Below are 26246 nucleotides of genomic sequence, written 5' to 3' on the forward strand. Positions count from 1 at the left end.
CCAGAGGGAATCCCAGTAACTGAATGACTGAAGTAAAAACCAAGAGGAAGCTTCTGACATGCTGAAAGAAGCTCTGAACACCACCAGAAACGGAGGACCTTCATTGCTGCCCTAAACGTCAGCAAGTGTAACAAGCAGTAGAGGTCCTACTTGAAAGAAGCTTTAGAAGTACAAAGGGCATACCTGCCTTCTTGGTGGTGGATGTCAATGTCTGTCACCATGATAGTACCAACAGGGCCAAGCTGGCTGAGTATGAAGGGTGTGACTGTGAACTTGGATTTGAGAGATTGAGTGAGTGAATCAGCACTAAAATCTACCTGAACATATCGTCACCAATCTCCCTGTGGCAAAGCATCTATCGTAACATTGACAGAAGTGACCACATACAGTTTGTGCTTGAATCTGGGAGCCCTATTTGAACCTCTTGCATCATCTCCCTACTCTCTGCTAGAGTGTCTTCCCCTCTAAGAGGCATTGTGTGAGATGCTTGCTTTGGAGCCGTTCCCCACCACCTTTGAATGAGTGATCTGGACAGTGCAGATTTCACACTGAATCATTTTCACGAAAATCCAGCACAAATTTAACACTGTGCGGGGTGGGGGAAGCACTTGAATGTGAGAGATCAGTGGCCTCTGTGTGCCTATTTTTCAGATTTGAACTTCTTACTCTTATCATTCTAATTGCCACTATTAGTTGAGACACTGAAAGTCAAGCAAACCATTTTAACCAGGGTTTATCTGCTTTTCACAGTACACTATTTGTGACCTTGAGTTTTTGTAGAAAACTTATCCCGTGACTGTTTAGAATCCTGACAAGCAATCATGTTTTCCAGTGCAAGTGAGTACAATAGACTGGTATGGAATACTTCACAAAACACCATCATTCTTATCTCTCATGACTCCATTTGATGAAAAGAACTAAAAGTACATGCATCCTGTGACTGACATTACAAACTGCACAGCAGCGACTCTGAAATGGATGACATAATTTTCCAGTTAGGACTGTATCCCATTACGGATTGTTGAATGATCGTTAAATCCTAATATCTGAGAGAGCAAAATAATAATTCCTGTAGTCATCACCTTCATACCATCAATACTATTTATAAAAAGACAAAAAGTCAAGATTCTGTCTCAGCTGATGAATAAGTATTGTAACTCTTACCTGAATTTATATTATCCGTTATGTAGCCTATAGTACCCATCTTGGAACAAAATCAACAATATTTTCACAATGCTAAGTGTTCGATTTAAGCTCGTACTTCATCTAATTAGCAAAGATTGTCCAGGATTTCTTAAATTGTGTTCCAGTCAGTAGGAACTGCCCGTGTTCAAATGGCTGCACTCTAATGAGTTAATAATCTTACAAGAAACCGGACTTGTGAGGCTGCTCTTCCTCTCTGTTTGTCTTCCTGGACGCACAGCCAGCAAATATATCACACATGCACACACCACAGTGAAATAGCCTTTGAGATAATGGGACAAGAAGCAGAAATAAGCATAGATGGATCATATAGCAAAAGCTAAAATGGCAGAAAACTTCAAGCATTGAGAGAATTTGAGCAGAATGTTATTAACCGCACACTGTACTAGACTGAAATATAATTTTGAGAAATACAAATATTAGCAAAGCAATTCTGATATTATTCTTGTGAGAAATTGAACATGCTGGTGTACATTGTATATTGTGAAGCATAGGTTCAGAATGGTTAATGGCTGCATGACCCTAAAGTTCAAACAGTTTCTACCAGTCACCTGAAACTTTAGATAAAATTTCAGCCTTTATTTCAAATATGCAGTATTTCAAATTCAGTTTGAGACTTATTAGACATAATCACTGGCGGAAGCAACCTAATTTTGCTCCTCTGCACAGTCTGATGATACAATTACTAAAGTTTGATGGAGAAGAAGCTTCCAGTAGGGTATTGAGGGAAATTCTGAGTGTGGACTTTAAGTCCAAGCCGCGCCTGTACTTGTCTCCAAGGAGGCAGTAAAATCAATTATTTCTAGCAAGACTGACAAGAAGAAAATATTTACTTAAAGATGCCCTTAGTGGGGTCTCCAAATCTGGAGTCCATGGACCCCTTGGTTAGTGGTAAGGCCTATGGCAGAAAAAAGGTTGGGAACCCCTGTCTTAAAGGAATGTTCACCCTTGGTGAAAACCCTTAAAATATTCTTCAAAGAAATGCACTAGTTGTGCAAAAATTAACTTTATTATAAATGTGCATTCATCACCATATAAAACTTGCCAATTAACAGATTCCGACAGTATCTATCGTATACCCTTCCTGCTATAGGGGCACAAAATGGAAAAAAATCTGGTAAATTTGCTTGGATAGTGTTGCTCAGTTACGTTGCAGCTCTAAATCAATTACTCTTCTGGAGTGAATCATGGCAACTCCATTTCCCGATCATTTAACTTCACTCCAGAAATTATACTGAGCCCGCCTGATCATCCCTCCGCTTCACACCAATCTCAGTGGATGTGGGAGGGGGTGGGGCATAAAAAAAACATCATTCTCTGGCAATATCTCATTTTGTGCATTGCAGGAGATCCTGGAGCAGATTTCCATGAGAGGGCCTGAAGATAGACTTCTGAAACAACATGGTTTTCCCAGAGTAGCACTGGATTCAAATACTTGTCCATTAGATGAAGTATTGTCGTCTTTGGCACAGCCTGTCCCCTCACTACCGTGAACTCTCCTTACAACCTTCCTTGATTTTGAACCAGCTTTGAGCCTGTGATCACCCATTCTGCCACTGCCTGATCCAACCATTGTTTGTCTTCCTCCTTGAACTTCTGATCTTTTCTACCACCCCTCCTTGTTTGAGCTCTTGGTCTCATTCCTATCTACTGCCTTCCCATCTTCTGAACTGCAGGCCTCAGCTGCTGCTCCCCACACAGCTAAACGGGTGGCACTTACCGGCCAAAGCGTAGCCTGCCTGGGTCCATGGCCACCAGCCCCTGCGTAAGAGAGTACAGCATAGGAACAGGCCCTTCCATTGTTGTGCCAAACCAAATAAATCAGTAATCAAACTGCCAATTAATTTAAACCCTTATGCCTACAACATGCCCATATCCTTCAATTTTCCTCACATTTATATGCCTATCTAAAGTTTCTGAGAATTTCCTAAAGTATCTGTCTCTACCACCACCCCAAGCATCTACCACTCCCTGTGCAAAAAAACTTGCCTCTCACACCTCCTTTGAAGTTGCCCACTTTCACCATACATGTATTCCCTCTGGTATTAGACATTCCAACCCTGGGAAAACATTACCTGTCTCCTCGTCGTGGTGGTCCCTCGAGGTCGAGGATGATGGTCTTTGCTCTATTGATCTATCACAGAACGAAGATGCCCGTGCGTGTATTTGTTTAACATGTACCTTGATGTTGCACTCCGAGAAGCGAACGATACTTCACAAATCAACCAATTCCAATGGCATGGAAACCACGACGATTGGAGCTGATGGATTTGTTGCAGCCTTCACCCGCCTTCACAGCCATTGAGCTCGAAATAAGTTCGTCCGCCTGTTCCACATTGAGGTCTTATCTGTCTACTCTATCTATGTATCTCATAATCTTATAAATCTGCATCAGATCTCCCCTCAGCCCCTGCTTCTCCAGAAAAAAAACAACCCAACTGTGTCCCATCATAGCGTATGCCTTCAACTCCAGGTAGCATCCTTAGTAAATATCTTCTACACTTTCTCCAAAGCCTCAACTTCCTTCCTATAATGGGTAACCAGAACTGCATGCAAAAGCTATGGCTGAACTAGAGTTTTATAAAGCTGCAACAACAGTGTCATGGCAATTTACATGCATACGTGGAGGGATTAAAAACTATGGAGATCACAATATCCTTTAGAATTTACAAGTCTTGGGCTTTGGAGAAAAGCAACACACTTTCCATTGTGTGATCCAATCAGAAAGTCAATCAAAAAGGGGAGGCATTTTTGTCTTGGTATTTGTTTCAAGAAAAACATTTCCATAAGCCTAATGTATATAATTACAAAAAAACCATCTATGGAAAAGAGTACAGTTGATGTTTTGGGCGGAAACTAGATGCTGCCTGGTCTGCTGAGTTCCTCCAGCATTCTGTGTGAGAAGTCAAATGGATTTTATTTACAAAGTGCAATATTGGACAGAGTTGAACCCCACTCACCTTAAAATAAAGAGCTTTCCTGACAACTTCATTTATAATCTTGATATGCAACCATCCCGTGCCATGGTTGTCTGTCACATCCCATGACAAATAAAGATTCTTTAATACATTTACTATTCCATCCCCAAGAATCATTATTATTTCAGTGACAGCTTTTATAAGACTAGAAATGCATCCAAGCCAAAGTAAGCACTAATTGGGTCCCCTCCTTCTGTTTCTTCTCTGGCCCTCTTCTCATCTCCTATCAGATTTCTTCTTCTCCAGCCTTTGACCTTCCCCACCCACCTGGGTTCACCTCCAGCTAGCCTCCTTCCTCCTTCCCCTCCCCCTATCTTCTTATCGGGCATCTTTTCCCTTCCTTCTCAGTCCTCATATAGGATCTCAGCCTAAAGCGTCGAGTGTTTATTCATTTCCATGGATGCTGCCTGACCTGCTGAGTTCCTCCAGCATTTTGCGTGTGTTGTTCTTGATTTCCGTATCTGCAGACTTTTGCATGTTTATATCATCATGATATAAACTTTCTCAGAACATTCACTTTGTCAACTACTTAGCTCGCTTAATGACAGAATCACACTAAATTGGAAAAGTGATATAACTTCAGTTTTGTTAGAGTTAGAATAACTAATAGGTTCAAAATTAATTTGTCATCCAATAATAGCAGCATTTGAAAGAAGAAAAGGCTTTATGTCATGATACAAATGTAAACCTAGTCAACAGTGGTGACTCATGTAAGGCTAGAATTCTTAATCATCTAAAAGACAGAAATGAGACTGTAATAATCAGGGAACTGAAGAAAGATGCTATCAAAAGAAACATCTTTTGAAAAAGCAATAGATATTGTGCTAAGGAGATAAAATTCTATTTTATGTGATAAAGTATTGCTAGGTTGGTTTGGCAAATTGAGAAACTGGGAAATAATCACTTTAATTGTAAAATAAAAATAAAAGAATTTAATGATTCTCTAAGAGTAAATAATTAAATATTATAATAGTGTGCAAAAGTCTTAGGTACTTATATGTATCTAGGGTACCTGAGACTTTTGCACAGTACTGAGTATTATGTCTTTCCAGTTACCAAGTAATATATACTACTACTGAGATAATAAAAAGCTAAGTACTTTTACAAACACAAGAAAGTCAGCAGATGCTGGAAATTTAAAGCAACACACTGAAAACGCTGGAGGAACTCAACAAGTCAGGCAGAATAACCAGTCAACGTTTCAAGCTGAGACCTTTCCGAGACCGAGCAGGAAGGGAAGGAAGAGAGCTGGAGGGCGAAAGGTGACAAGCTCCTGGAAAGGATGCTGTACGTGGCTGTGGTGGCGGGTCTGGGGAGAACCGGTTGAGGCGTCAGAGGGCAGCAGAGATCACAGAGGGGGAGCAAGTTTCACTGAAGTCCTGTCCAGGAGAAGATTTACACTTCTTCAGGGTAGGTATCCCTCATTATTTCTGTTTTCCAACCTCCTTCCTATTTTAACCAATATACAATACTGTGCGAAATCTTAGGTCACCGTATATACAGTGGCATGCAAAAGTTTGGGCACCCCTGGTCAGAATTTCTGTTACTGTGAATAGCTAAGCGTGTAAAAGATGACCTGATTTCCAAAAGGCATAAAGTTAAAGATGGCACATTTCTTTAATTTTTAAGCAAGATTACTTCTCTATTTCCATCTTTTAGAGTTTCAAAATAGTGGTGGCATCTGTTAGTCTCGCAAGACCACGGATCTGCGCCTGGAATGGTTTCCAGGGCAGAGTCCTGGGCAGGGTTGTATTGAAGACCGGCTGTTGCCCATGCAGCAAGTCTCCCTCTTCATGCCACCGATGTTGTCCAAGGGAAGGGCAAGGGCCAATACAGCTTGGCACCGGTGTCGTCGCAGGAGTTGCCAGATCAAGGTTGAAGGCAACGTCGGACTGCCTTAGGGACTCCAGCTCCAGATTTATCCTCAGGGTTTACTCCCAAAGCCTTTCCCATGAGTGGGTATGGCCGCAAGGCAGCGGAGGTTTGAAATCAGTTTTCCCTCTCTTAGATGGACTGCCTTCCCAGGCTGATGAGCTCCATCTACCCGAAGCACTGGTTTTAAGGTGCCAGGACCCACCTTCGCCCCTTCTCCTGTCAGTAGAAACAGTTCTGCCGGGCTTAGAGGCTAAGCCACACGAGAAGGCCAGGAGTTGGACTTGGTTGTCAGAGGCTATCTGAGGCACATACCGTGAGGAGCATCTTTAGGTAGTGGGAGCTTGTCCCCACTACCACTCCTTGGCTTGACAACCTTGGAAGTTTCAAAATAACAAAAAAGGAAAAGGGCCTGAAGCAAAAGTTTGGTCACCCTGCATGGTCAGTACTTAGTAACACCCCCTTTGGCAAGTATCACAGCTTGTAAACTCTTTCTGTAGTCAGCTAAAGGCTGATTTATACATGTGTGTTGCATCTACGCCATAGGTATCGCGTACCCTTCGCTGTACCTACGCTGTACCCTACTCAGTAGGGTGATGTGCACCTCTCCAGAAAAGTTACTCACGCATCGTGGTGACGCACACCACAACAACTGTGATTGGTCCACTTGGTAGCATCACATTTCCTGCTACGCATTTCCAGTTGCCGCTTCTCTGCCATGTTTGTAGACTGTGCGTACACCGATATCAAATAGATGAACCAAATTGTCAAATCTACCTGCTGACGTGCGAAAGTCTTTGAGGTATATTTCCTTGTCCATGTCTCTCACAGAGAAACTCAACACAGTGGCATAGAAACCCCGCCGCCAACTAGCATAGAGACCAATGCATGCTCGCTACAATGTAGAGCGACGCAGAAGTGAAAATCAGGGCTACAGTGTAGGCTGCAATGTAGCCCATACACTCAAGTATAAATCAGCCTTAGGGGTCTTTCAATTCTTGTTTAGGGGATTTTCACCCTTCTTCCTTGCAAAGGGCTTCTAGTTCTGTGAGATTCTTGCATGCACTGCTCTTTTGAGGTCTATCCACAGATTTTTGATGATGTTTAGGCTGAGGGACTGTGAGGGCCTTCAGCATACGGCTCCTGAGGTAGCCCATTGTGGATTTTGAGATGTGTTTAGAATCATTATCCTGTTGTAGAAGCCACTTCCTTTTCATCTTCAGCTTTTTTATAGATGGTGTGATGTTTGCTTCCAGAATTTGCTGGTATTTAATTAGATTCATTCTTCCCTCTACCAGTGAAATGTTCCCCATGCCACTGGCTGCAACACAAGCCCAAAACATGATCAATCCACCCCAGTGCTTAACAGCTGGAGAGGTGTTCTTTTCATAAAACTCTGCACCCTTTTTTCTCCAAATATTCCTTTGCTCATTGCAGCCAAAAGGTTCTATTTTAACTTCATCAGTCCACAGTACTTGTTTCCAAAATGAATCAGGCTTATTTAGATGTTCCTTTGAAAACTTCTGATGCTGAATTTTGTGGTGAGGACGCAGGAAAGGTTTTCTTCTGATGACTCTTCCATGAAGGTCATATTTGTGCAGGTGTTGCTGCACAGCAGAACAATGCACCACCTCTCCAGAGTCTGCTAAATCCTCCTGAAGTTCTTTTGTAGTTGAATGGGGGTTTTGATTTGCCTTTCTAGCAATCTTACCAGCAGTTCTCTCGGAAAGTTTTCTTGGTCTTCCAGAACTCAGCTTGACTTCCACCATTCCTGTTAACTGTCATTTCTTAATTACATTACGAACTGAGGAAACAGCTACCTGAAAATGTTTTGCTATCTTCTTATAGCCTTCTTTTGCTTTGTGGACATCATTTATTTTCACGTTCAGAGGGCTAGGCAGCTGCTTAGAGGAGCCCATGGCTGTTGATTGTTAGGACAAGGTTTGAGGAGACAGGGTATTTATAGAACTTTGAAATTTGCATCTCCTGGCCTTTCCTAACAATGACTGTGAACAAGCCGTAGCCCTAACAACCTAATTAAGGTCTGAGACCTTGGTAAAAGTTATCCGAGAGCTCAAATCTCTTGGGGTGCCCAAACTTTTGCAAAGTGCTTCTTTACTTTTTTACACTCTAAAATTGTACAAAACAAAGATAATACACTAATCTTGCTTAAAATGTTGAAAAGAACATTTCATCTTTAACTTTCTGACTTTTGGAGATCAGTTCATCTTCTGCTCACCTAACTATTCACTGTAACAGAAATTTTGACCAGGGGTGCCCAAACTTTTGTATGCCACTGTATAAATACATACATCTAAGACTTTTGCACAGTACTGTACATGCTTTCAAAATATCCATTTAAAAATTATAAAGAAGCGAAGTGCTGTTATAATTTTTAAGAGTGTGAAAAATAAAAGCTAAAGCTTGGCAATGTCGACATTACAGCACATTTATTTATAATTTATATATCTCATTTAAAACAAACTTGCCATAATAACTAATGTGAAAATCTTGTTAATTTATAATGAAAATAATTAAATCTTGTTCATAGTTTCCTGATTTTATTTTCGTTTTCATATAACACAAAGGAGCCATTTCAGATAAAATGTCCCTTTTGGATCCAATCCAAAATGGAACCTTATCTCTATAAACGAGCAGGTGCAGCAGCTAAAACAGCCACCTACAGATCAGCATTCTACTGGTAGAAGTCTTATCACATTACTAATCAAACTCTTGAGCTGTTTAATGATATGGATTGATAACAAATACATTCTCTTGCAATGCTCCTTTTTGTACAAAAGATGGCAATAGAAGAACAAAGGTGGCTTGGACTCATGACTCTATAAGTGTTAGAAAGATGAGCCCTTAGAAATCATTAGAATTGGCTGCCTTCTCCATGGCCAGAGGTTCGTGGAATGGATTTAGGCTACAGGGAGAATGCAATTAGTCAGCTTAGATTGATTTCACGGAGAAAGAATAAAGCATTTCAATAGAACTGACGATATCCAGACATGCTATAACTAATGTGGTGCTGACTGCAGCTGACTCTCCTTGGCAAGTAACTAGGGACAATGTTGCTTGCTGTTGGCCCCCGATCCTCAGTCTAATTTGGCCTTCACAAGATTGAAGAACACTAGTGAGAGCGAGGATCTCATTCTAGGACAGGGCTTCCCAACATGGAGTCCACAGTCCTTTTGCTTAAAATGGTAAAAAAAAAGTTGGCAACTTCTTTTCCAAGAGGGCAAGAGATGGAGAACAAAAATTGTGGATCCAATGGGGGTGAGAAAGAAAGAAAAATGGGGGAAAGTAGAATTTCTGTGGGCTTCAACAGCAGGAAAGATGAGAAACCATCAGGATAGAAATGTCTAGTACCAGAAGGCATGCAATGAAGGTTGGAGGGAGTAGGTTCAAGGGGGATGTGAGGGGTAAGTTTTTTCCTCAGAGAGTGGTGGATGCCTGGAATGTGCTGCTTGGTGTGGTGGTGAAGGCAAATACATTTGAGGCTTTTAAAGAGACATTTATATAAGCACATGAATGTGAGGAAGATAGAAGGATATGGAGAGTGGGTAGGCAGGTGGGATTATTTTTGGGGTTTTTTGATTTACTTTTCAGCTGGGGTCAGCACACGTTGTTGGCCAAGGGCCTGTTCTGTGTATGTTCTACGTAAACCAGCTGAGAGTGAGTGGGTGAGAAAGAGGGAGCAGCTCTGTGGGTGAACAAGGATGTGTTGGGGAGGTCATGGAAGGACTTCAGAGGAGGGGAATGAGAGGGACTTTTTGAAGAGGCTGTGGATTTGTGTATTTGTGCCTATCTGTGGATAGAATGTAGCTGCATTAGGATTGATTGTAGTGAGTAGCAAATACGTATGAATGTACTGTATATGTGTGTGTTGCGTCTGGTGTCCAGCTTACACTTTTATTGAACCAAGACTTCGCTTTGTCAAGAATGCTTGATAGCTGGTGTATAATGTTCACATGACAGTATAAAAATTCAGAGTCAACTTCTACACAAACAGAAACAGAAGAGTGCACAAACAGAAAAGATTTACACAGCATTTAGTTTCTTCAACATCTACCAACTATTTGGTGACACTCAGTTCATTGGAATCTGTTTTTTACATACTCAGAATAATATCCAGTACAGAACAAAAAGTAACATATAAATCAAACCCTGAAACAAACAAACACACAAACACACACACACACACACACACACACACACAATCACACACACACACACACACACACACAAACACACACACACACACACACACAATCACACACACACACACACACACAAACACACACACACACACAATCACACACACACACACACAATCACACACACACACACACACACACACACACACACAATCACACACACACACAATCACACACACACACACACAATCACACACACACACACACACACACAGACACAATCACACAATCACACACACACACAATCACACACACACACACAATCACACACACACACACACACTCACACACACACACACAATCACACACACACACACACAATCACACACACACACACACTCACACACACACACACACACACACAATCACACACACACACACACACAAACACACAAACACACACACACACACACAAACACACAAACACACACACACACACACAAACACACACACACACACACACTCACACACACACACACACAATCACACACACACACACACACACAATCACACACACACACACACACACACAATCACACACACACACACAATCACACACACACACACACACACACACAATCACACACACACACACACACACACAATCACACACACACAATCACACACACACAATCACACACACACACACACACACAATCACACACACACACACACACACACAATCACACACACACACACACACACACAATCACACACACACACACACACACACAATCACACACACACACACAATCACACACACACACACACACACACACACAATCACACACACACACACACACACACAATCACACACACACAATCACACACACACAATCACACACACACACACACACACAATCACACACACACACACACACACACAATCACACACACACACACACACACACACAATCACACACACACACACACACACACAATCACACACACACACACACACACACAATCACACACACACACACACACACACACACACACACACACACACACACACACACACACACACACACACACACACACACACGAGACAAAGGAAAGAATTGTTTGTTCAGAAGTGGAGTCTGGGTAAACTACCCAACAAGCATGGTTGATAAACTCATAGATTGGTGTACTGCAATGAGCTGCAACTTATTATCCCTTCTGGCAATATGTTCCATGTTGTGAAAGACTTTGGTTCTGGTCATATTTACCTCAACCCAGGCCTCACCCAGCAGCTGCACTAACATTTAATGGTTGTCATCTACCTCTATATGACTGAATCCAGTTACTGGAGAGGCACTGAAGATGGCGGATATAGAAGTGTTCTATTCAGCAAATCAAGTGACAGGAATCATAGGAGACACTCTTGGGAGAAGAGACCTCCCGAACCCAACATTACATGACATTTTTCTATATTAAAGATCAAAGATAACAGCAGGACAATGCTTCCTTTAGAATTTCATATGGTTTTCAAACCCCTTCTTCGCACCCAAACTCTAGACACCTAAAGTGAATGTTAATTCTCACTGACTCTGGGTTGCATTCATGCATATGCAGGCTTTTGCAGTCAATTAGAAGGCCATCATTCAAGTCTGCATTTTAAATTCAACCTACAATCCATATTCAGTTCTGAGGACTGGCTGCTGATTAAATTAGTATTTGCTCTATACCATAACTCCAGAATATAACCAAATGCTTAACATCTTTGTCAAGTGGATGTAACTGCTGTTTGCAAACATTCTGAAAGCCCATTCAATATCAATAAACACAGTGTCAGAGAAACTCAGTAGGCCAAGCAGAACCTGTGGGAGAAAAGAAATTATTGACTTTTTATATGGAAACCCTGCATCAGGACCCATTCAATATCACCTTTAAGCAGTTCATGGTATTTGGTAATTAATTTATGGTAATTAAACACAGTTGAATGTAATTTAAATCATGTAAAAATAAACATAATTAAAAAATAAAGCTTAAAAACACATTTAACATACACGAGAGATTCTCAGATGCTGGAAATCCAAAGCAACACACAAAATGCTGGAACTCAGCAGGTCAAGCAGTATCAATGGGAAAAAGTAAAAGTCAATGTTTTGGGCCGAGGTCCTTCTTCAGGACTGAGAAGGAATGAGAAGGAAGGGGGAAAATGTCTGAATAAAAAGGTGGGGGGAGGGGAAAGAGGTTACCTGGAAGGTGACAGAAGAAGCCAGGTGGGAGGAAAAGATCAGGGGGTGGACAAGAAAGAATCTGATAGGAGAGGAGAGTGGACAATAGAGAAAAGGAAGGAGGAAGGGACCTGGGGGGATCCGATAGGCAGGTGAGAAGAAGTAAAAGGTCAGAGCTTGGAATAGAGGAAAGGAGGTGGGGAATGTTTCACTGGAAGGAGGAATCAATTTTCATGCCATCTGGTTGGAGAGTACCCAGCAGAATTACTGTGAAGCGTACTCCTCCATCTTGAAGGTGCCCATATCTGGGCACAAGAGAAGGCCATGGATGTACATGTCAGAATGGGAATGGAACAAATTATGTTTCAATTAATGAACATGATGCACCGTCAATAACTCTCTCTAAGACGTGAAGGCGAGATATCGGCTTTTATTGACTGGAAGAAAGAACAAGCAGTAGTTGACCACCATACTACGTCCTGGAGACTGAGGGCCGGGCTCAGGCCTCAATCACCTTTATACCGGGGTCTGTGGGAGGAGCCACAGGAGCAGTCACCAGGGGGCGTGTCCAGACAGATATATGTCGTTCACCACAGAACACTATTATTCTTATGCGCAAAGGAACAGAAACAAAAACAGCTGAGGTAACTTTTTTCTGATTGATGGTAATCCCATTGAAATGGATTGGGTCATCCTACATGTGCCAGATATAGCAAACACGAGGAAATCTGCAAATGCTGGAAATTCAAACAACACATACAAAATGCTGTGTTCCACCAGCGTTTTGTATGTGCCAGATATGCCTGGCCTAAAGCTAATGAACCAGTCACACCGATCATATTGCCCTTCATTTGGCTCTGATACACTCCTGGAGTCAATGTTGAACCTATAGTACTGCCACAGTGCTACTGAGAGGGAATTCCAGGACACAATCTTAGTGATGATGCATTTCCATGTCAGTAATTTAGTAGTAGTTCTCATGCTTGTAGGTGCTAGTATTAACGTATATACACCAGGAGTCTTTAAACCATAAGACCAAAGGACTTAGTAGCAGAATTAGGCCATTTGAAATGGTCTACTCTGCCATTTCATCATGGCTGATCCATTTCCCTCTCAACCCCATTCTCCTGTGAAGGTCCTGACTAATCCAGAATCTATCAACCTCTGCCTTAAATACACCCAGTGACTTGGCCTCCACAGCCCCCTGTGGCAACAAGTTCCACAGATTCACCTCCTACTGGCTCCTTTTTTTCTAAGTGGATATACCTCTATTTTGACGCTGTGCCCAATGGTCATAGATTCCCCTAACATCCTTCCAAATCTACTCTATCCAGGCCTATCAACATCTGATAGGTTTTAATGACATCCCCCTTCATTTTTCTAACATCCAACATGTAAAGGCCCAGAGCCATCAATTGCTCCTCATACAACAAGCCTTTCATTCCCAGAATCATTCTCATGAACCTCCTTTCAATCCACTCCAATGTCAGCACACTTTCCCTTAAATAAGGAGCCCAAAACTGTACACAATATTCCAAAGTGCTTACAAAGCCTCAGCTTTTATATTCTACTCCTTTCAAAATGAGTGCTACCATTGTATTTGCCTTCCTCACCACTAACTCGAATGAACCCTTGGGGAATCCTGCACAAGGACTCCGAAGATGCTTTGCACCTCAGATTTTTGAATTTTCTCTCAGTTTAGAAAATATTCCATACCTTTACCGCTTCTACGGAAGTGTATGACCACACATTTCCTTTCACAGTATTCCATTTGCCACCTCTTTGCACATTCTCCTCATCTGTTGCTCCCTGCTTTCCCAGCCCAACTTGCCACTTCACCTATCTTGGTATAATCCGCAAACTTGGCCACAAGGCCATCAATTCCATCATCTAAATCACTGACGTACAATGTACTCTCTTGACGGCAGAGATTTCTTATTTGGGAGGTGCTGTCAGAGTAGCTGAGTGACGGCACTGCATGTTGTAGACGCTCCACGCGGACTGGTAAAGGACAAGACGAACGCTGAGGCTGATAGGCAGGATGCCAACGCAGCAACAGCTTTTTCCTGGATGGTGTTGAGTTTCTTGAGAGTGAAGCTTCTCTCATCCAGATATCATGCTACAGCCTGAAGCCTTGCTAATGGCAGGAAAACATTTGAGGTGACAGGTGGTAGGACATCTATCACAGAATACCTGCTCTAATGGCCACGGTAGTTACTTGGCTGGTGCTGTTAAATCGCTGCTAACTTGTGATGCCGAGATGTTAATGTGACATACTTGACAATGATAACAACACCAAGTATCAAGGCGGGTTGATTAACCTTGGCCTTCATGACATTGGTTATTGCTCGGCGCTGTTGTGACATGAATATTACTGGGCGTCAATATACCGAGTGCTGACAATTGGCCAGATCTTGCTGCATGCAAATGTGAACAGTTTCATTTGCTGAGAAGCTTTAAATGGAATGCAATCATCAGCCAAAATCCCCACTCCTCATCTTGTCACAGAAGGTCATTAATAAAACTGCTAAGGACATTTTGGCCCGCACTGCGTTCCTGCCTTGTTCCTTCAGGCTATCACAGCTGGGGGTGGTGGTGGGGATAATCTCACACTATTAAATGCTCCCAATGCTACGCACATTAACTGACCTCTGACAAGCAAGTCCAGCTCCTTGCCTTCATGTGTTGTTTAGCTACTAGGCTCGGAAGAGCTGTTTCTACTGACAGGAGAAGGGACAAAAGGCAGGTTACTGGTATCTCAAAACCGGTCACTTCAGGCAGATGGGGCTCATCAGCCATGGCTGGCAGCTCATCTAAGATCTCAGACCTCAACTGGCTTGTGGCTATAGTCACTCATGGGAAAGGCTTCGGGAGTAAACCCCAAGGAAAAATCAAGAGCCCCTAAGTCAACAATGACTGGAAACTCTTGTAGTGCCACTGGTGACAAACTGGAGCAGTCTCTACTGTCCCTCTGCATCAGCTACAGGGAGTGAGGGAGCCTGCTGCATGGGCAACAGCTTGCTCCTTCATATTGCACTGCCCTGGCTTGTGCATCATGTTGTCAGCTGGCACGTAACACCCGCGGTCGACCATGACCAGTGAAGGGCAGTCCTGCTGGTGGTGTGCTGCTTTCTACTTCTTTTGTGAGAAATCATGGTAGGACATAATCAGATTTCCTGGCCGCCGACTGAAAGTGCCATTTTGAATTGGTATTTCAAGTAGGCTGGATAATGTTAGACATTTTGGACAAGTTAAGAATATGTATCCTGAATTTTTTAATTTATTAGTTGAGATACTTCATGAAGCAGGCCCTTCCGACCCTTCAAGCTGTGTTACCTAGCAACCCCCTGATTTAATTCTAGCCTAATCATGGGACCATTTACAATGACCAATTAATCTACCAACCAGTATGGCTTTGGATTGTGGAAGAAAACACATGCAGTCACGAGGAGAACATTCAAACTCCTTACAGGCAGCAGCAGAAATTGAACCTAGGTCGCCTGTACTTTAAAGCTAACCACTATGCTACTGTGCTGACCAAGCATACTATTAAGCCTACTATTTTAAACAAATCCAATCTATATAAAGAAAGATTAAGCTCTGCAGAAACCGGAAGGCCAGGCCACAAAGAGAAATGAACATCACACTTCCCTTGGGGTAGCACCGTTCTTGATTTCAGAACATCTCAACAAACTTCACAGCCAAAAAAAGTTCTCTTAAAAAAACAGTAGTGACTGCTGCGATGCAAAGAAATGCAAGAACCATAAGTTCACACCGGAAGTCTTCTCAAACAACAAGAAAACTGGTGACCAGACCCATCTGATTGTGTTTGCTGAGAGATAAATATGTCCATTTAGAAGAGGCTTTTTACATCCAGCTGAGCTGGTAAATTAATCTCTGTTTGGAATTTCATAAAACAAGCAAAAGCTTTAGTGCTGTGTCATCCCTAAATATTGGACCAAACTCTGAATTCTGGCTCTGTGTGTGTGCTCCCAACTCACCATTGACAGCTGCACATTCAGACTCCCTATACACGGCCATGAACATTCTCCTTAAGCCTCTCAACAGCATATTTCACCTCATGATAAACAGAGATAAACTGAGTTCGATTCTGAGTCTATTGATCTCGCCTTCTTCCTTTAAGAATCTTCTTAAAATCTAAAACTGTTAAGGTTTTGGACTTCTATTCTACCAAAAGTTGTTGGTATCAACATACATATGGTTATGAGTCAGTGAATACCTTTGGAAAGTTAATTGCATTAAAAATGTTATACAGGACTGTGCAAAAGTATTAGGCACATACAGCATTTATAGCTATTTATATTTACAGCATTTATATTTTGTTTGTGATAGGAAAGTGGTTGGGAAACAGAAATAGGAGTACCTAGCTTTGTACTGGCTTACTAGTATTAAGTGTTATTTGCTAACTGGAAAGGTATAATGAAGAGTGCTGTGCAAAAGTCTTAGGCTCCTGTGCTAGATGTATGTGTGCCTAAGACTTTGCACGGTACTGTATAAATGCTCGAGCAACACACGCAAAATTCTGGATGAACTCAGCAAGTCTGGCAGCATCTATAAAGTGAAACAAACATTCAACATTTTGGGTCTAGATCAGCAGTTCCCAACCTGGATTCCACGAACCCCTTGCATAGTGGTATTGGTCCATGGCACAAAAAGGTTTGGAACCCCTGGCATAGTGGTATTGGTCCATGGCACAAAAAGGTTTGGAACCCCTGGCATAGTGGTATTGGTCCATGGCACAAAAAGGTTTGGAACCCCTGGCATAGTGGTATTGGTCCATGGCACAAAAAGGTTCGGAACCCCTGGCAATGGTCCTTCATTGGGATTAGAAAGGAAGGAAGGGAAAACCATAATATGAAGTTGGGAGGAGAGGGAGAAATGCAGGCGGGGTTGGTGGGGGGTTGGTAAGAAAGACCAGATGAGGGCCAACTGTTTATTTCCCTTTGTAGACGCTGACTGACTTGCTGAGTCCCTCCAGCATTGTGTGTGTATGTGTGTGCCATGCAGGATTTCCAGAATCTGCAGAATCTCTTGTATCTGCATATAACAAATCATTCTTGTTGCACTGTTTGTGATTATGTTCCTGGGGCAACCTCCTGGACGCACACCGATTTAGAACAATATGGAATTCCCAGCAAAAATGATGTTGATTGAAAAGGGAGAAAGGTAAACTTTTCTATCCACCTCTACCAACATAAAGTGAATGGGCTTAATATTTTATTTTACAAAAAGGGTTAGAAATTCTTTTGCACAATATCTGACAAAATATTGTTAGGTTAGCATTGATTATTTTTGCACGCGTTTCTAGCAGAACCAGTTTTTAAAGCAACTGAGCACTCAGACTGAACAATATTTACAGGGTGTGATGCAGAACAAAGTGTAGTGCTACAACACCACTTGTAAAACAAATCTCAAGTAGATTAGCTCAACTTAGATCCATGTTTCCACTCACACCCCCTCCTTGTTCCTAAATTAACCGGTCAGAAAGATCAGAAGAAATCATTCAAAAGAAAATTAGTTCCATGTTCATCAGATGAGAAGTGAGCATTAGACACATAAATGTTTTTTTTTCTGTGGGGAAGGGGTGTGTGGGTTTTGGTATTTACAAATTTTGTTTCTTTTTCTTTTTTGTGCCAGTGGGGGGGGGGGGGGGTGGAGTTGATGTCTTTGCTTTCAATCCATGATCTTTCTGCATTTCGTGGCTCTCTGGAGAAGATGAATATCGGAGGTGTGTAGTACATATATACTTTGACAATAAAATGAACTTTTGAACCTCTGGATCATTTTTGTTGGCATCTGATGGAAGAGGTGATGTCAAGAACTTTACCCACCCATGTTGTATATGAAAGGCACCTCTAATCAACCTTCCCACGGGATCAAATTCTTTGCAGCCTGACGATATGCAAAGAGGCCCGCAGTCATATCTGCGACCCACGCAAACCTTAAGGATTAGATTATGTCAGCTGTTTCCCCACTCTCAAAGTCAAAGTCAGCGTTATCTCAACTTTCAAAAACCTAACCTTAGGATCCGCAAACAACACACACAAAATGCTGGTGGAACACAGCAGACCAGGCAGCATCTATAGGGAGAAGCACTGTCGACGTTTCGGGCCGAGACCCTTCGTCAGGACCTTAGGATCCGTGCAGGTTGTCTCGGCAGAGAAATGCTGCATGTTGCACTTTGCCGCACTCTGTCATCAAACTTGGGTAATCTTTTCTCGCTGACTTTTACACTTGTACTGTACATTAAGTTCAGCTATTCAAAGAGAGCACTTAGGGCATCATGGTAGCATAGTGGTTAGCACAATGCTTTACAGTATAAACAACCCAGGATTCAATTCCTGCTGCTGCCTGTAAGGAGTTTGTACGTTCTCCCTGTGACTGCGTGGGTTTCCTCCGGGTGCTCCAGTTTCCTCCCACAGAACAAAGATGAACCGATTGGAAGGTTAATTGGTCATTGTAAATTGTTCCGTGATTGGGCTGGGATTAAATCAAGGGATTGCTGGGCAGCACAGCTCGAAGTGCTGGAAGGGCCTTTACTGCATTGCATCTCAATAAAAAAAATAAACAAATAATGCCTTTACAGGCAACTTCATGCCTTATTGCTTCAGCATAAGGGGGCTGACTCCACTGTTCACTGTTCACTGACTCCACTGCTCAGAAAGCAGGCACCATTTCCTTGCTCACACTCTGGCTGTTACAAAGTGCCAGCCTTCTCATTGAAACTTTATGAAGTCAGAACTGTGAGGAAAGGCACGACACCCACTCAGATTTCAACCTGCGGTGCCCATGGTGCCGAAAACAGCGTAACATTACGTGAAGGAATGTCTCACGCTGTTGGAACTGGCGTTAATGCACTTCTTGTTCTTTTTTAAACAAAACAGCTTTACGGAGGTTGCAATTACTGTCTTACTGTCAGAATGTCTTTCCAGACCATTACCTCTGGTGCTTTCTCTCATAGCATTGAAAAAAACTTCTTGGATTATGATCTGATACCCTGGAACAAAAATTATGGGAGGAGGTCCTGAAGAAAGAATACAGGGAATTAAGGAGAAAGCTGAAATGCAGTACCTCCAGGGTGGTAATACCTGGATTGCTGATAGTGCCACATGCCAGTGAGGGTAAGAATAGGATGATTTGGCAGATGAATGTGTGGCTGAGGAATTGGTGCAGGGGGCAGGGTTTCAAATTTCTGGATCATTGGCATCTCTTCTGGGGAAGGTATGACCTGTACAAAAGGAATGGGTTACACCTGAATCCAAGCAGGACCAATATTATTGCAGGCTGGTTTGCTAGAGCTGTTGAGGAGGGTTTAAACTAATTTGGCAGGAGGATAAAGCTGAGGAGGAAGCAGTTGGTAAGCAAGTAGATGCAGTCTGTAGTGAGACTGTGAGGGAGGATAGGCAGATGATAGGGCAAAGTTACAGTCAGTGGGATAAATTGAAGTATAACTTCAGGACAAAATCGAAAAGGATGATGAATAGAGGATTGCAGGTTTTATATTTAAATGCACATGGTTTATGAAATAAGGTAGATGATCATGTAGAACAGTTAGAGATTAGCAGGTACCACATTGTGGGTATCATGGATTCATGGCTGAAAGATGAGTGTAGCTGGAAGCTTAATATCAAAGGATACTAATATCCAAGAATGGTAGAGGAAATGAAAGGGTTAACTATTTTCTAACTGGAGAGAAAATACAAAAAATCTGAGGTGCAAAATACAGAACAAGGTTGATGATCTTGTAGTGCATTAGAGATTAGCAGGTACAACGCTGCGGGCATCATTGAGTCGTGACTGAAAGAAGTTCATAGTTGGGCGCATAACCTCCAAGGATATACATAGTATCAAAAGGCTTTCTATCCTGAGGCTGTGCCCTCTTGTCCTGGACCCTCTCATAACGGGAAACATCCTTATGACATCTACTCTGTCTAGGCCTTTCAACATTCAAAAGGTTTCAATGAGATCCCCCCCTCCCTCATCCTTCTGAATTCCAGCAAGTACAGACCCAGAGCCATCAAATGTAAGCCAAAGTCAGCAAGGTTTCCTTAAGGGGAAGTCTTGTCTGATAAATCTGTTGGAACCTTTGAGGAAATAATAGCTGAGATAGTCAAAGGAGAGTCAGTGGACGTTGTGTACTTGGATTTTCAAAAGGCCTTTATCAAGGTGCCGCACATGAAGCTGCTAAACAAGATAAGAGCCCACGGAATTACAGGAAAGGTACTAGAATGGATTGGCTGACTTGCAGAAAGCAATGAGTTGGAGTAAAGGAGGCCTTTTCTGGTTGGCTGTAGGTGACCAGTGGAGCTCCTCAAGGGTCAGTTTTGAGACCATTTCTTTTCACAATATATGTCAATGATTTGGATGACCAAATTCATGACTTTGTAGTGTACAATATGAAGATAGGTCGTGGGGCAGGTAGTGTTAAGGAAGCTGGGAGTCTGTAGAAGGACTTGGATGGACTGGGAGAATGAGCAAAGAAGTAGCAGATGGAAATATAGTCCAGGTAAATGTATAACCATACACTTTGGTTGATAGAATAAGGGTGCAGACTATGTTCTAAATGGGCAGAAAATTTAAGAAATCAGAGGTGCAAAGGAACTTGGGCCCATAGTGGAAGATGCCTAAAAGGTTAACTTGCAGGTCAAGACAGTAACACAGACACCAAATGTAATGGTAGGAGTTATTTTGAGAGGAAAAGAATTTAAAAACAAGGATGTAGTGCTGACCACATTTGGAGTATTGTAAGCAGTTTTTCTAAGATGTTCTTGCATTGGAGATAGTTCAGAGGATGTTCATAAGAAATGAAAGGGTTAGAGGAGCATTTGATGGCTCTGGGCCGGTACTTACTAACATTTTGAAGAATGAGGGAGGGTATCTCACTGAAACCTATCAAATACTGATAGAATCAGCCATGATGGAATGATGGAGCAGACTTGATGGGCTGAGTGGCCTAATTCTGCTCCTAAGTCCATTGGACTTATGGCTTTAGTCCAGGATTAAGGAAAATAGAATTCGTGTTCTCCTTGTCCCTGAGGTGATTAAATATTTGCATTCTAGGTTGGTGCCATGTTATCTACAAAGTGACATGGCCAGGTTGTACAACAAACACATTTTGCTACTATTTTACTAATGGAAATATTGCTTTTTATCTCATTTCTCTGGTATCTCTGAGTCAAATATACTGTCGCCAAATGCTTTTCTGGTAGGTTAAATAATCAGGCTAAATTATGAAGAAGGTCCGCCAAATAAAATGCCTCACACTTTGCAATATTTAACTTTTCTCACAATCACCCAAACTATTAAAAACGCAAGGGACACTTGTTTGTTTCCTTGGGATAAAAACTACTTGTCCATTCAAAACTAAGCTCTCAGATTTGCCATTACCCAATGCAAGCAGAATTAAAGTAAGGAAATATTGAAACATGAAAGAGACTCTGGTTTCTATCTCATTGAGTCTGTCTTCACATTTGGAGCTGTCAATCATTAGATCCAAACGCTATGAGTAAAATACCTGCTGCACCAGACTCCCACCTCCTGGTGGAACAGACAAACAATCTGATCCTTGTGGATCAAGAACAAAGTTTTGAATAGTATCTCCACTGCCTGCACCGCATCGCAAAAACGAAATGCCAACTTCTGCTTTTCATTTATTTTCTAATAAAATGCACTTATCATGTTTTTATAATGCATTTTGTTACACCCATAGTTATCCTAAATAGTGTGAGATTTGCATGAAGTCCATCTATTCAGTGCGGGTAATCTGAATTGTCATAATCAGACTCCTGACTCGAGTCGGATATGACACTGTCCTCAGGGGTTCACTATTGGTGGGTCCTCAAGTGGCTGCAGAGGCTAATCCTCAATCCGCATATTCTTTTGCAGTGTGGGCAAGGGTAAGTGGTTGTGGTTAGCAGTAATGCCATCACTCCCTCCACCACAACTACATATACATGTCCCACCTGCAATAGAACTTGTAGGTCACGGATAGGACTGTATAGCCATGAAAGACCTCACCGTTAAAGAAGTGGGCATTGTCATCGGATTCCAATGGACAACCGAAGAAGAAGGAGGGTCTTTTGGTCATTCAGTTCCTTGTTCTCTGTGGCACAGTGAAGGTCCCTCTAATAGCGCGGCTCCCTCTTGAATGGATTTCCTCCAGACGTATCTATTGAGTGAAACGTCCTCCCAGTTTTTCGATGTAATGTTGAAGGCACTCATACAGCCATGGCAGCAGGTGGAGGATGTTCGTATGAGCAGCTGGTGCACATCACCAGCGACCCCTGATGCCAGGCAGACAGTCTCTGAAGAGTATGGATAATGGCTGGAATCATTCATCTTGTAAAGAAACAGCTCCGACGGCAATGGCAAACCACTACTATAGAAAGATTTGCCAAGAACAGTCATGGTCATGATCACCTGCGTCATGAGACACGGCACATATTGAACGAACAAGTGAGCATTGTATTTATTCAGGATGATTTTGATGTCAGTCTGAACTATCCAAGGAAAAGGCCATTAAAAGTCTAGAATCCCTGACACTAGAAACAATGATGAAGGAAGAAATAAGGGATAGAAATGTGAACGGCTAAAGAGTTATGTCAGGAAATATGTTTATCCAAACAGATAAGGTTATTTCCAGAGTTATTAAAATGACCATTATTCAGTATAAAATGGATAATCTGAATATGGACAGAGGTGGCAGATCCTCTTAACTCCACCATACAAGCTTAAGTGGCATTCCTTTAGTAATCTCAGATGGATTACACTCTCCCTTTCCTTTAACTAATGAAATCTGGTTTATTTTCATAACTTGAAATTCTGTGCTCCTGAACCAACTTATCTCTCAGCTCTGAACTTTACCCAAAGATACTTGATTAGATGTTTTATCCAACATTTTATACAGACATTGCAATATTGACGTTTCATTGTCTAAGTGCTGAAAGTACACTGTTTTCTAGTCAATTGTCCTTGAAATGTATCTCACTAGCTGAGCAGGCCCGTTGATGACAGCTTCACATTGATACTTTGTGCATGATTGATGACCAGCTCCGAGCGCATCTCCTCTTCCGCCTTAACTACAGTGGAAAATAATCTATTGTGTGTAGATGCTTCACATTTCTAGGCTACATTGTTTTACAGTTATCTCTCAGTCATCTGACATGTTTGTCTGTCCACTTAGTCTTCCAATGCTATCAACATACACAGCACTAATGACTGAGGGGGGGAAAGGGGAAAGCGAGAACCATTCATAGGTTTCATCTCTCAGGTCACCATTGGGTCTGCAGAGTAAGGCCAATTGTAGAGAAACACCACAGTTTAGCAAAAATACAGGAAAGGAAGTCTCTGGGATCACTTTCAATATTACCTTTCAAAATCACTTAAAAGCACACGCGTGCGCACACACACACATGCAAACACACACACGCACACACACACACACACACACACACACACACACACACACACACACACACAGACACACACACACACACACACACACACACACACACACACACACACACAGTTTTCTGGGCCTCTACTCACTGGAATTCAGTAGAATGAGGGGTGACCTCATTGAAACCTGTCAAATGTTGAAAGGCATAGAGTGGATGTGGAGAGAATGTTTCCTATCGTGGGGGAATCTCGGACCAGAGGGCACTGCCTAGAATAGGGAGGCGTACTTTTAGAATGGAGAGGAGGACTTTCTTTAGCTAGAGTGTGGTGAATTTATAGAATTCATTGCCATGGGCAGCTTTGGAGGGAAGGACGTTGGGTATATTTAAGGCAGAGGGTGGTAGTTTCTTGATTAGTCAGGGCATGAAGGGATATGAGGAGAGGAAGGAGATTGGGGCTGAATGGGAAAATGGATCAGCCATGATGAAATGGCAGAGCAGACCCAATGGGCTAAGTAGCCTAATTCTGCTCCTATATCTTATAGTCTTATGGTTTTATTTTAAATTTACACCAGCAATCATCACTCCATCTAGCAACTCCAGCAATTAATTATCATTGGAGGTTTTGGAAGGACAATAACATTTTATGTCCAGTATTGAAAAGGTATCATAAGCATGAGAAATTCTGCCGATGCTGAAAATGCAAAGCTGGAGGATCTCAGCAGGTCAGGCAGCATCCAAAGAAGTGAATAAATAGTTGATGTTTCAGCCTGACCATCTTCAACAGGGACCAGAAGGAGGAAGGCACTGGCCTGGCCTGCTGAGTTCCTCCAGCATTTTGTGTGTGTTGAACAGGTATGTTTTCATTATGACAAATTACAGTAGTTTGCCTGTGTAAATCTCTATATGAAAGTAAGAAACTAATGTAGCTGTTTTCTTTGTATTTCTTCTAGAACAGGGGTTCCCAGCCTGGGTCTACAGGCCCTTTGGTTAATGGTAGGAGTCCATGGCAGAAGAAAGGTTGGGAGACCCTGCCTTCATACAAAAAAGTGCCAAGAAGCACACAAATCCCTGATAGGTACATACTTTAATGGCTGTTTGCTTAAACGTACATTAACAAATATTATTTCTTAATAATACAGAGGGACAATGGTTGAGAAATTCATTCACAGAACTCCACTGAAGATGTTGTTCTATTGATAAAAAGTTGCAATAACCTGACATGGAACAATTTTATTCACATTTCCAGGAGCCTTAGCACAGATTGGGAAATCCCTTTTCTAATTTTTGAGGGATTTTTATTTTCCTCTTTGCAAAACAAAACTCCCCATGATGTTATCAATAGTGCAGCACAAAAATTCATCCATGGTGAGATTTTTAACCTTATAGGTGCGAAAAGAAATACATTTCTTATTTACTCACATTCTCAGTTCTAGCTTAATCAACTTCTCCAAAGCTGATAGTTAAAGGATAAATACGCAATCTCCATTCATTGCCCTCACTAATATCTGTGAACTCCTTTAATCCAAATGCAACCTCAGATGTGAATCTTGACTGCTTTGCCTATGTAAGTTAGGGCCAAAGTTTTTCTCCACTTGCTAGCCTCGTGAGGATTTTAGGCCACATCTCATAACTTACCACTCACTGCTGCATTGGGAAGGTGATCGAAACTCCATACTCTGGGAGCAATTCCTTCAGTCCACATGAGTAGGCAAAGTGGCATTCATCATTAAGGACTTCCCCAAATGCAGGCTTTCATAGACAGCATCCATGTTCCCATAGGGAGCTCCCTGGCAGATACCTAACAAGAGCAGCTGGCAGCGACACTGGGCCACTTTGCATGCACGAAGAGCCTAATGCCAGCAGACTCTGTCCTGTCTCAGCCTGCCCGGGTCCCTCTGACCACCTTCCTCACATCATTTCTGCTTACTTTCATTCAGTTGCAACACTCTGCTGAAGTCAGAAGAACTGCTCGTATAGTGGCATGGTAGCGTAATGGTTAGCACAATGCTTTACAGTACCAGTGAGGCAGGTTCAATTCCCACCACTGCCCTCTCCGTTATCACGTGGGTTTCTTCCGAGTGCTCCGGTCTCCTCCCACAGACCCAAAGACACGCAGATTGGTAGGTTAATTGGTCATTGTAAATTGTCCCGTGATTAGGCTAGGATTAAATTTGGGGATTGCTGGGCAGCGTGGCTCAAACGGCCAAAAGGACTTATTTCCTGCTGTATATCAATAAATAAAACAGATTCCTTTAGGAACTGGTTGCTGTGCTATATGCTAAGGACTGTGAGGACATACAATACAGCAAGGGAAAAGGTGAAGCTAAAAATGACAATGTCAGTTTCAGCATACCATTAGAGAGAGAGAGATGGAATCTAACACTAGCAGTC

At 42.2% G+C, this 26246-nt stretch overlaps 1 protein-coding gene across 1 annotated transcript in view; it reads right to left on the bottom strand.

Annotated features, from left to right (window-relative positions):
• The window catches only part of xirp2b (xin actin binding repeat containing 2b), a 161192-nt gene that overhangs the window by 63168 nt on the left and 71778 nt on the right, over positions 1 to 26246 (bottom strand). The gene's annotated exons all lie outside the window — the stretch shown is intronic.

Source organism: Hypanus sabinus, chromosome 4 (assembly GCF_030144855.1).
Source record: "Hypanus sabinus isolate sHypSab1 chromosome 4, sHypSab1.hap1, whole genome shotgun sequence".
In the NCBI taxonomy this organism is placed as follows: domain Eukaryota; kingdom Metazoa; phylum Chordata; class Chondrichthyes; order Myliobatiformes; family Dasyatidae; genus Hypanus; species Hypanus sabinus.